Raw genomic sequence first — 12,426 nt, forward strand, 5'->3', positions numbered from 1 at the left:
ACTATGCGCCTATACATAGTAGGATCCTCCAAGATCTCTCCTGAATCTGCACTCAACTTGCCATTCTGATCCAATGGCACAGAAATAGGCTTACAGCCTGTCATACCATACTTGGACAACATGTCCAAGCCATACTGTCTCTGCAGTAATCTAATACCATGTGGTGACCTAATCACCTCAATGCCCAAGAAATATCTGAGCTCCCCCAGATCCTTCATCTCGAACTTCTGTCTAAGCAAGATCTTTACATCAAAGATCTCTGTATCATGGTCCCCCGCCGTAATGATCAAGTCATCTACATAGATGACAACAAGCACAACTCCTCTATCACCATGTCTCACATACAGCGAGAAATCTGCATTGGCTACATGAAAGCCAATAGTGACAAGATATTCAGAAATCTTGTCAGACCATGCTTTGGGTGCTTGCTTTAAGCCATACAAGGCTTTCTTCAACCTGCAAACATGCTCGGGGTGACCCACATCCTCATAACCAGGTGGCTGCAACATATACACCTCTTCTTGCAAATCCCCATGCAAGAATGCATTCTTTACATCCATCTGATGTAAAGACCATTGCTTTGACGCAGCCACTGCTATCACAACTCTCACCGTTGCCATCTTGGCAACTGGGCTGAAAGTTTCCTCATAATCAATCCCATATGTTTGCACATATCCTTTGGCTACCAATCTAGCCTTGTACCTGTTTATGCTTCCATCACTGTTATGTTTAACTTTGTACACCCACTTGCATCCAATGGCTTTCTTGCCTTCAGGCAATTGCACTAAATCCCAAGTCTCATTTCCATATAGTGCATCCATCTCCTCATCCATAGCTTTCTCCCAAGTCTCATTTCCATATAGTGCATCCATCTCCTCATCCATAGCTTTCTCCCAATACACATTTCCAACAGCCTCATCAATGCATGTGGGCTCAACAACCTGCACAACCTTTGCCATATATGCATAGTGATGTGCCACATAACCATCATAGGTAAATCTCTGCACAGGATTTTTCACTCTCCCAGATCTTCGCAGCTTCTCATTCATGGCTTCCATAGCCTTCTTTACACCAGGTGTTCTCATAGCTGGGATCCCAAGCTCCTCGTCAAGGCTCATATCTGAGCCACTAGACTCTCCATCAACATGAGAATGCCCTACAGAAATGTCAGGCATACCAAGGGGCTCAACCACTTTCTCTTTTCCTTTACGTGATGTAGTAATCACATTTGCAGGGCTGGTATTATGACGTAGCCTGCCACTCCATGGTCTATCAACAGACCCACTACTCCTGGTCCACTCAAAGACTGTGATTGCTGACCTGCATTCTGTGCAACCACACTTCCACTCACATCAGCCCCAACAGCTTCTTTTTCAGCAACATACCAGCTGCTCATCTCATCAAACACAACATCCCTGCTTACCCTCAACTCACGTGTAGCAGGGTTATAACACCTGTATCCCTTTTGCTCAAGGGAATATCCAATGAACACACATTTTTCAGCTTTCGGATCCAGCTTAGTTCTCAGCTCATCTGGCACATGCACATATGCAATGCATCCAAAGAGACTTTCAGATGAGACAAATCTGGTTTTTTGCCAGTAAACCTCTCCTCTGGAGTTACATCATGTATGGCTGCAGTTGGAGTCCTGTTCATGATGTATACTGCTGTAGAAACAGCCTCAGCCCAATAGCAATGCGGCATATTCTTCTCTTCCATCAATGCTCGCGTAATCTCAGCAATGTGCCTGTTTTTCTGCTCAGCAACTCCATTTTGCTGCGGAGTGTATCTGCATGTAAATTGTCTTTGAATACCATTCTTCTTCAAAAATTCAGAGAACTCATTGGAGAAGTACTCTCCCCCTCCATCTGACCTCAGGCACTTTACATATTTCCCTGTTTGCTTTTCAACCAAAACTCTGAAATTCTGAAAGTGAGTGAACACCTCACTCTTCTCCTTCATGAAATATACCCACACTTTCCTTGTGTGGTCATCAATGAAAGTCACATAATACCTGTAGCCTTCCATAGATATGGTCTTCATAGGACCCCATACATCTGAATGCACAACATCTAGTGCATTTCTGCTCACATATCTGTTACGTGGAAACACATGCTTTGTTTGCTTCCCAAATTGGCATGCTTCACATATTTTCTGCATACCTTCCACTTTAAATTTTGGCAGCCTTGTCACAATTCCTTTTGTCTGCATAGACTTCAATCTCTGCACATTTACATGTCCAATCCTTTTATGCCAAATGTCTGTGTCTGCAACAATTCCTGAACCATTTGCAAACATCGCAGCACTCATTTCAGGCATGTCTACATTCAACGTAAACATTCTGCCCACTCTGTTGCCTTTTGCAACCAACCTGCACTTGTCTTTGAAATCTTCAACATAACACCCATCAGGGTTAAATCGAACCTGCAAACCCTGCTCAATCATCTAGCCAACTGAAACCAGATTCTTTGTTATGTTCGGTACGTGAAGTACATCTGCAAGGTACTTCACTTTGCCATCCTGCATAGACAATGGCACATCTCCAACGTGGGCAATTGGATGAGCAGTGTCATCCCCTGTTTCCACAAAACCTGGTCTTTCCGGGTTTTTCATCTCCTTGAACCACTCCCCATGACTCGTCATGTGGTTCGAAGCGCGTGAATCCACATACCATACATTATCTTTTTGTGCTGCATCAACATTTTCAGACATGGCATTCACGACATGCTGCATAACAAACAACCTTTCATTATCCTCATTATTTCTGCTTGAGGATGCATAGTTGTTTTGCTGCACTTTTCCATTTTGCATGTCAGCCTGCTTCTTATAATATTCTGCCTGCACATGTCCAGCCTTACCACAATAATAGCATTCACGTGCATCATTATATTGTCTTTGCCAATTTCCACGGCCTCTTTGACTCCCCCTGCCTCTGAATTTACCTCTTCCACCTGCGTGTTGTTGTTGTTGATTCTGGGACTGTTGTTGTTGCTGCTGCTGCTGGCCATAATTCTGATTACCTGTTCGGCCACCTCCTTGACCGCGTCCACGGCCTCCTCTACCTCGTCCTCTTCCTGAATTCGTGTAGAAGACCTGTTGCTCTGAACTGTTTTTGCTTTGTGAAGACTGTTGGTCTTCACCCAAGCTCTTCTCTTCGATAATCAGCATAGACACCAAATCTGTAAAGTTGGGAATGTTTTCCCGAGTCTGAATAGACGTCTTGAACACCTTGTATTGTGGCCCGAGACCACGTAGATAGACCTCCACCTTATCATCATCATCTACTGACACACCAATAGATGCAAGGGATTCCACAATACCCTTTATCTTCAACGCATAATCATTCACAGACATGCTCTTTTTCTCCACAGTATGAAGTTCATTCTTCAACTGTATCTTGCGTGCCTTGGTATTTGTTTCATAAAGCTTTACCAAGGTGTCCCACGCCCTTGGGGGACTTGGCATCTTGAATGTGCCCAATCATGGTGTCCTGTATACTAATGGATAGCCAATACATAACCTTCCTAGCTCCTTGGTTCCAGTCTTTAAACTCTTTCACATCTGCAGCAGTCGGATTTATATCCGGTATCTCCGGTGCCTCTTCATGCTCACCTTCTATATAGTCCCAATAGCCTTTTCCCATCAGAAAATTCGTCAACCTGAACCTCCAAGCATGGAAGTTATTCTTATCCAGCTTCTCAGCCACAATCTGTGTTATGCCATCATTAGACATCTTGCCAAACACACAATTTTACCAGAAACTGCACTCTGGTTTTTTCTACACAAATGCTGTATTTTCTGCAGCGGTACTGTAGTACTCTCAAATGTCACACCAGTGACTTCAATGTGCATACATACACCCAATGGCAACTGTAGACCTCTTTGCAACACCCACAGTGTCTGCACAGTCAATCTGTCTTCCTGCAGTTCTTAAAACAGAGTTCTGCAGAGAATCGATGACTTACCCGCAGTGCTCGAAATCGCCTGTTTTCTGAAAAACGGAGGTCCAGACGCGCCCGAAACGCGTTTTCGGCCCGAAAATCACAATCCGATAGGACTTTATAGTTGCCCTATAGCTTTACTCCCGCGAAGAAAGCTCCTCAATCAGAGACCGTTTGCCGGTGCCTCCCGTAGAGCTCCCGACAAGGGTGTAGTCACCAACACAAATAGGAAAGAGTAGTTGCAGCTCTTACCCTCGTACCGCTTCCTGTGGTTCTCTTGCTTGCAGCTCAGCCCTTAGCACAAACCAGGCTCTGATACCATAAAAAGATGCAGGGGGGAAGAGAGCTTGAGCTCTTGCAAGCACACACACACACTCACAAAAGCCTAATAGAGAACACACAAGGTGAGAGGCTGAAAATCTTCTTCTTCTTCTCTCAACACTCAACACACCATATACAAGAATAAGAGTACACAATAATATGAAAGGTACTCAACCAATACATACACGGGTTCTCTATAGTGTGAACCCGACTAAATGAGCTGGCGCTATAACTATGCCAGTCTCTAGAATGGCTGTCACACAGCCTGTCATCCCACTGGCCGCATATCACCCAAGATATCACCAACCATGCCAGTGGTGTAAGTGTGGGGCCTATCCCCCAGGCAGGTCATCAGTGGCCACCGCCTCACTAGACGAGCTCGATATCTCAACATTTCTTAGGTTCTTAAGGTCTAATCATGTCTTCTAACATCTTAGTCTATCCATCTGTCTCTAGATGATAAACCCATGATGATAAGCTATGCTCATATCTAAGCGAGTGTTCTAGCCTCAAATAGAGTAGTTTGAAACCAAGAAGTGAACTTGATGTCCTTGCTGTTGTCATTGACAATGTGGTGATATATCCTTACTATTTCTCTTACAAAGATATATCACCACATTGTCATTGACAATGTGGTGATATATCCTTACTATTTCTCTTACAAAGATATGCATGATGTTGGCTGCTCTACCATAAAGGTTTCCTTAACTAGACCTGGTTAATCTATCCATCACATAATCATATCCGCCTTGCATAGTTGGGAGCCCAATGATGAAGCCCCTCTTGATACATTCCCACTTCATCTATGGAATCTCTAAGGGATGAAGCTTCCTTAGAAGTTTAACTCTTTGAGCTTTGATCTTCTAGCAAGAAGGGCTTTGCTTTACATAACTCAATGCATCATCCCTCTTTAAGCCAAAGCCAAAAGAAACTCCTTTTCAACTAAATCATAAGGGAGTTGAATGGTTGTCATGTGCCTTGGAGAGAAAATCGTCTCCTTATTATGGGGAATGAATAGCCTTCTATGATAAAACAAGCATCCAGCCTTAAAGCTTTGGATCCTTGCTATTAGAGATTAAAGCTTGCATAATTGGCTAAAAATATGGATCTTGATCAAGAAGACCCTTAACTTGCTCTAGAAGAGGATTAGAGGGCATAAAGATAGCCATACTAAATTCTTGATGACTAAGAGAATTAGCTAATACATTTTTCTTACCAAGAAAATTTAATTTCAAAATCAAATTCTTGAAGTAGTTCAATCCATCTCCACTTCCTCATATTAAAAATAGGCTGAGTTCCACTTTAAGCTCTTGTGATTACTAATTAATTGGAATCTACGTCCTTGTAATTTTCCTTACCCCATGATGAAATTTAATTTCAAAATTGAACTCTTGAATTAGTTCAATCCATATCCTCTTCCTCATATGAAGAACGGTGGGCAAAAAGAGAATCATGATTAGTGGTTAATTAGAATCTACATCCTTGTAATATCTTTAGAGCTTAAGTACATGTGAGCCATAACCAAGAGCTCTGAATAATGGGTAGGGTAACTCTTGTCATGCAGCTGAAGCTTTCGAGCTTCATATGCGATTGGATGGCCTTGTTGCATTAAGACAGCACCAATAGCATAACTGTTAGCATTAGTCACCACCTCAAATGGTGATTGATGCTATTGGAAGCTTTAGTGTGAGGGTTGATAGTGCCACCTTTAGCTTCTTAAACCTACTTTGGCATTCTGGTGTTGACTAAAATGGTAGCTTTTTCTTGAGCTAAGAAATAAGTGGTGCGGCTATCTTGGCATAGTCCTTTACAAAGATTCTACACCATCCTATTAAACCCAAGAATATCCCTAGTTGACTTGGGAGTAGGCCAATAACTTGGGGGTGGTTTCAAGATGAGGTTATCTAGTTTTGTTTAGTAGGCGCCCTTGGGTTTAGCTTGAAAACATGCATTTTTTCAAGAAGAATAGCTAATCTCTCCTAGTTAGCCAAGGAGTTTCACTTTAAGGTCTTCTAATGAAACATCATATGCAAAGTTGGGCAACTAAAACTATAATCTAATCGAATATCCAATAATTGCAAATTCCCTTTTCTTTGGAAACCAAAATTGTATACATGCCCTGTCGGAGGTTTGAACAGGTACACTAAATGTGAGTAAATTGCCTATAACTTTTACATTATTACTCTTATGATGTTCCCACTTTGCATATCATAAATTCAAATAACATAGAGCTTAACTTGATTTATTGGGTAATTTTTGATGTGTTCTACTATTTTCTATATTATTTAAAAGGCATTAGAATTGTTAAAAAACATTCTATTTTGTCCTCCCACCACATCTACCATTTAAAATGCTCAATTTGTATGGATCTAGGATGATTAGATTGAGGAAGATTAGTAGAATGTGGATCTAAGGTAAAATTACAAATCTAAATGTTGGATTTTTGTAGATTTACTTTGGAAATTTGTTATGACTATTAGAGGCCCATTAAATCTATTATAATTTAATTCTAGAAAATCAAATATTGAATCTTTTAATCTAAAAACCCTAGGGATCAATATATTTATTAAAAACAAATTGGCTTAATTTGAGTATGGGAAGGTCCATTTTCAATCCTCCCAAGTGAAAATTCCTATATTGTGCCCCACTCTCCTTTTTTCAACTCTAAAACCAATCCTATTTAGGTTTGGAAATCTAGGCTTGGTAAACTTCAAGCCTAGATATAATGCCATGTGTGAGGCTTGGGTAGGCACAAATCTTATATATGCATGCCACTTTATGTCCACATTAACTTCGAGAGAATCCACATAAGCACCTTGCTACCTCACCTTGCCACCTCCACCCTCCATATCAGCATGGTCAACCTAGTTGACTTCCCACCTCATCATCCTAGTCATCATTAATGCCACCTCGCAATTGTTTACATGGCATGCCACATGAGCCATAATAGTGCCACATGTCAAGAAAATGTCACATGGCATATACATCTGTGACATGTGGCATCTCCTTCCCACCTTCCTATTTTTTTCAAAAACATATTTTTGAAAAAGTTAATTTAGTATATTTCAAAAAAGAAAAATAAAATATAAATTTTAAATAATAAAATATATATAATTTATTAATATAAAAGAATTTAAAATTATTAATGTTAAAGGATTATATTTTAAAATTAGATAAATAGTATTATTTTTAAAGTTTATATTTTTTAATTTAAAATTTTTAAAATTTTTAAATTTAATATTTCTTAAAAATATTTTAAGTAGAAAAAATATTTGAATAACATTTTAAAAAAATACATTATAAAAGAAAATATAGTTATATAATTACAAAACAAAAGATAAATTTTAAGATATATTTATATATCTAGTAATGATAAATATTTAGACTTGTAAATATTTTTTATTAGTGATATTGATTTTTAAGTGGATAATAGTTTTCTTTTTATCTTTATGTTTATCTTAATTATCAAATCAATCTTAGATAGGAAATCCAATGAGATCTGAAATGGATGACCTATTTTTCCTATATAAACACACATCTCTAGTACTATCCCATCATTGAGCCTTCATAAATTTTTCTCTCTTAGCTTCCTTGAGAATGGGTTCTCAAAGTTGTAGGAGTCAGAAACATGATAGGACTAGACTTCCCCCTTTCCACCAAGTTCAAGAGGAAGAGAGGAAAAGGGTAGCTCATGAGAGAAAGGGGGAGAGCACGTCAATGATGATCCAAGCCTTGCTCCTCCTCTTCCACTTCCTCTCCCTACGCCCTCTTTCCCCCCCACTATCCCTTAGTTTAGATAATCCATATGAACCCGCCCTTCCTAAGCCCCCTTCTCTTCCACAAAAACCCACCCCCCTCCTTTGGGCACCCATAGTGTGGATAGGAAAGAACTATCAAGTCAGGGGTGCATCGTTGTGCCCATGCAATCTTCTAATCCTATTTCAAATACCTCATGCCTTCATCATAGGCATGCGTGCTTGATGCTTTGATCGATCTGCCCAACATGGCCAACTGCAGGGTGCTTTCTGACATTGGAGGTCGAAAAGAGAGGAGAGTTGGCATGGCGGTGCTACAAAGTGTCCGTCGTTCCTATATAGTTAACAAAGAGAAGAGAAATTCTACAGATGCTTTGGTTGCTCGATGGGCTATTGAGGCATCCATAAGTAGCTCCAAATGAAGGGTAAGGTGAGTGCCACATCTCACATCCTTTCCATATAGCACCACACGTACGTAGAGTTAGGTCTATTAGACGGCAACGTTTAGATGTCAATTAGGTTGGTGCCTTGTGGGTGAGTAGTGGTCATGTAGCTAGGCATGATCGCCTACTAGATGAAACCACTAGAACCTTGATAGAAAGTTTTTGGGAGGAAAATTGTCGTGCCTGCCAATTTTCAAGAAAGCTTTGTGCAAAAGGATGACAAAAGGAGTGTTCATTGAGAGCACGGTGCTTGCTTTCTTGAAATGACCCAAATAGAGTTGTATTCTCAGTTTGTGGCATCATATCCATACCTTAAAATTGGGCAAAGGTCATTTGAGGGTCACGACAACATGACACATGTTGTTGTCGCTACCATGTTGAGTTCCAACTTTTTTATGATGTGTTTCGTTCTGTTAGTGGGCATAGAGAGTTGCCTCATAGTCCTCGTGATTTCATCCACTCTCTTTTGTGTGCACGCATGGAGGATGCCCATTTCCATATGATGCCTTGTGTGGACAGCAATTGCACATCATGTGGTTCACTTACACATCTACAGATGGTAGATCTTGATGCAAGTGACCAAGAGATAGTGCCATGGTGTCGATGTTATGAGTATGTGACACACCAGCTCCAGAGTTGTTGGGTAGTCTAGGAAGTTGCAGCTCGTGGACAAATATACACCACGTTGTCACTTCATAGCCAAATTTACAGAGCAGATCTACCCCTATATACGGCACATTCATTGTGCCCAGTGGCAGGATCGTCAATTTTCTGAGCATGCCTGGCAAAGTTTCCTATTAGTGTGGTTGTCTCTGTGGTTGATTTTGTAGAGAACTACACCTTCACACCTTTTCAGGAGATACAATCTGAGTATTACTTCTTGGAGGAGGTAATGGTTATATTTCATAATATTTGTTTCGTGTTTGGGCTATATTACTTATTTGATTTTTTGTGTCCTAATCGTCTCTCTTGCTTACCTCACCAGGTTGCTATTATGGTCCACATTAGCTATCGACCTGCATAGGCCCATGTAGATGGGATAGCAAGTACCCTCCTCGAGGCCCGTGTCATTATTCAAGAGTATCATTTCTATATCAGTGATGATGATGATCGTTCACATGATGCACATTTTGTATAACATTGTTTTTGTCTCCTTGATGATTTTTTACGAGATTGTGGGATCACACGTGGCCAGCAATGGGTTTGGTTGGATGGTTGTGGTGCATAGTTCAAGTCGTCAAATGACAATTCTATTGGCTCTACATGTAGTACTTATGGTTCTCTTAGATTCGTAAATTAAACTAAATTCACTAGAACATCTTAAAGAAAACAATAACTAAGAATTTGTTTTATGGGTTTATAGGTGGCATGTGTAGTCTAGTATCCCAGTGATTTGGTCATTCTTTGAGATTGGTCATGGTAAGGGAGAGCATGATGGTGCGTGCGTGTGTGTGAAACGTGCTCTGAGACGTCATCAACTGCAACAAGATGCTGAGCGGTTCAGAGATACATGCCACATGGTCGAATGGTGCTCCCAACATTTTTATGGGAGTGTAGTATCATCGTATCCCAAACGTGATGCTCGGATTGTCAAGAGAATTTTTTGGCATGTGGATGGTGGCATGATTCACCGTAGAGGCTCCCATGATTGTGACACAGTATCTGGCACCTTGGGCTTACATTTCATCAGGAGCATGCGCATGGCATCCCCACGATTTACATGACGGTTTGCATGCTTCTGTGGAGTATGTATGGATGGTGATTGGTCACATTGTGCCTCGAGAGGATGGGCAGATGCATGGGGATACATACAATTCACATCCTTCACATCCCAGTGTTGTCCGATGAGTACACAGGTCCTGTATTCATGGCCAGCTATGATGACCTGTCATATTTACTATAGGAGGGTGATGTATTTGTTGTTATAGCTGGTGAGGGCAATAGCGAGGGAGTAGACTACTATCTGATGAGTTGCACTAGGCCAAAGTGCATCCTTGACCAGGATACAATGGGTGATCATGGGTTTTCTTTTGACGCCCATAGCATGATTGTGGCAGGTTGGTTTTACCAGCAGATTCAACTTCGTCAGGGGAGTCTTGAGTTCTAGCAGTGGAAGTGGGAGTTAGAGGCATTTCAGTTCTCTCATCTAGTGGTTGCTACCAGGCTCACTCTTGATCGAGTATAAAGTCAAAAACAGAGCTCTCGACCGCGTTTTCGGCTTCGAGTGGATGACCATGAGAGCATTCTAGCAGTGGAAGTGGGAGTTAGAGGCATTTTAGTTCTCTCGTCTAGTGGTTGCCACCAGGCTCACTCTTGATCGAGTATAAGGTCGAAAACAGAGCTCTCGACCGCGTTTTCGGCTTCGAGTGGATGACCATGAGAGCATTCTAGATAATTTGAGAGCTAGAGAGGGTGATGATGACTAGATCTCTATCTTGATAGTGACTAAACTTAAACTAGATCTCTATCTTGATAGTGACTAAACTCAAACTAGCAGGGTTAGCTCACTTACATTGTACTTAGATTGATTGGCAGTGACTAATCTCAGAATAGTTGGGTTAGCTCACTGCCAATAAATCTAAGTACAATGTAAGTGAGCTAACCCATCTAGTTTGAGTTTAGTCACTATCAACAACGGGAACCCAATCAATATTGTCATCTCTGACTGGCGGTTAACGTGCTCATCAAGGCTGCTGTGCACTTCGAGGAGGCTGTGCCGGTGGGGGTCATTGAATATCTGCGAGGAGGTTTGCCTCAAAGGTAGGATCATAAGCTGGTGTTGGTGTACTCGGGAGTTCATGAGTCCCATAAGCTACTATAAACCTCTCCCTCCCTCTACATCATTCTACTACAAGACGTCTCTATCTGCAAACCCAAAATCTATAATTGCCAAGGGTATGTGCCTGCCACTTTGCACATGTAAGCTTCTCTACTGTAAGGACACGTTGCTCATGTAAAGCAGCACTACTGCTAGCACCATCACCCGAGGTGCCACTAGAGCCAGCACCACCCACACGCTCGTGTGCTATGAGTTGGCTCTCCCGAAGGACTCTTTGGTATGCATCAAACTCGTGTGCACTCCACTCAATCTCTGGAGGCACCTCAGGCTCTTGATCTCTATCATCGGCGGCGTCGAGTCCTAGGTCAGTAGAGCTGAGGTAAAATCAAGTGGTCTGCTAGTCCTAGCATCTACTCGAGTGAAGCTTGGGTGAAGATCGTCAATGTCGGGAACTCTATATGTCACTAGGTCACTCGTGCTCGGCAAGAGGGACATGCCAAGAAGCGTACTAGCTCCTAGGTGATATAGGACAAATGGAAAAATTGTCCACATCCCAGAGCATATCCACTAGTACTATCAATGTCCTTGAGGCATCGAGCACAGCAGGCATCGCAAAGGAATGGTGGTGCATCCTGAGGGAGAGGTCGTCGAAAAACCTCTATAAAATAGGACGTGGATATAGAGGTAAGTGTGGCACTGTCACGTCTGAAGATCTACGGAACTCCCGAACATGCAGCATCAACTGCTCTACCCTATGCTGCACAATCCGCTCCATAATCATGTGCTGCTCTGCCTTAACTCTAGAACTCTCTACCTTAGTCTAGGCCTACTCAAAAAGTAAAGCATACAAATAATTGATTAGTCTCTCTCATTAGGCGCATTACTTAAAGAAACTATTAACTTTAGACCTTAATTATAACTCTTTTATGTACAAGAGAAACCTACCTGCTGGATGCCAGACTCTCTCGCATGGCGTGCCTCTACTGTTTGTAATACTGCTCCAAGGCGGCGGTTAATCTCTGCTCTCGCCTTTATCAACTCCTAAGTGAGTCTCTCACTAGTAGGTGTGGGACCCTATGTGACAATCAACCATGCCGCTCATTTTAAAAATATAGAAAAGTACATATAAACACGTAAACAAATGACTGTGAAAAACCTAAAAACAAGTGCACCACATGCTGGATGCT

The sequence above is a fragment of the Cibotium barometz genome, chromosome 37 (assembly GCF_041138505.1).
Source record: "Cibotium barometz isolate CiBa-2024 chromosome 37, ASM4113850v1, whole genome shotgun sequence".
NCBI classification, from domain to species: Eukaryota; Viridiplantae; Streptophyta; class Polypodiopsida; order Cyatheales; family Cibotiaceae; genus Cibotium; species Cibotium barometz.